Below are 1,144 nucleotides of genomic sequence, written 5' to 3' on the forward strand. Positions count from 1 at the left end.
TCTGTCCATTTATAGAGGCGATTTATTTTATGGTAAGGGTTACCAGTTTAATGGCCTTTATGTTTTGTAAGATGAACCATCTAGATACAGGTCGATCTATAATGTTCGTACTAAGCGGTTTAAGCCGAACGACTTAAATCCGACCTATCTCTGGCATTGTCGACTTGGTCACATCAATGAGAAACGCATAGCGAAACTTCATTCTGATGGACTTCTTGATTCTTTTGATTATGAATCAATCGAATCATGCGATTCATGTTTGATGGGCAAGATGACAAAATCTCCTTTTACTAGAAAAGGAGAACGGGCTACGGAGTTGCTAGAACTCATACATAGTGATGTGTGCGGTCCTATGAGCTCACCCGCTAGAGGAGGTTATCTGTACTTTGTTACGTTTACTGATGATTTCAGTAGGTACGGTTATGTCTACTTGAAGAGACATAAATTTGAAACACTTGAATTATTCAAGATTTTCAGAAACGAGGTACAGAACCAGCTTGGCAAGACGATCAAGTTGCTTCGATCTGATCGAGGTGGCCAGTATATTAGCCAAGAGTTCACTGACTATCTGGCAGATTGTGGGATTGTCTCAAAGTTGACTCCACCTGGAACGCCACAGTGGAATGGCGTGTCCGAGAGGAGGAACCAAACCTTATTAGATATGGTACGGTCTATGATGAGTCAGGTCGATCTTCCTAAATCCTTCTGGGGCTACGCTCTGGAAACGGCTGCGCTTATACTGAACAACTGTCCAACAAAGTCGGTTCAGAAGACACCATATGAGATATGGACTGGGAAGCGTCCCAGGTTAGCGTTTATGAAGATTTGGGGATGCGACGTTTATATGAAACGTCTGGCTTCTGATAAGCTATCCGCCAAATCTGATAAATGCATATTTGTGGGTTACCCTAAGGAAACTAAAGGGTACTGGTTCTACAACCCATCCGAGAACAAAGTGTTTGTTGCTCCGAATAGATCTTTCTTGGAGAGAGAATTCGTCTCCAAGAGAGTCAGTGGGAGTAGAATAGATCTCGAAGAAGTTTGAGAACCACAAATAGTCGAAGAACCAAGTGAACAGGTCGAAACAGTTCAACCTGTATCACAAGTTGTTGAGACAACACCTACTAGTGAACCTCAGAGATCT

This window comes from Tarenaya hassleriana, unplaced genomic scaffold (genome assembly GCF_000463585.1).
Source record: "Tarenaya hassleriana unplaced genomic scaffold, ASM46358v1 Cleome38, whole genome shotgun sequence".
Classification (NCBI taxonomy): Eukaryota; Viridiplantae; Streptophyta; class Magnoliopsida; order Brassicales; family Cleomaceae; genus Tarenaya; species Tarenaya hassleriana.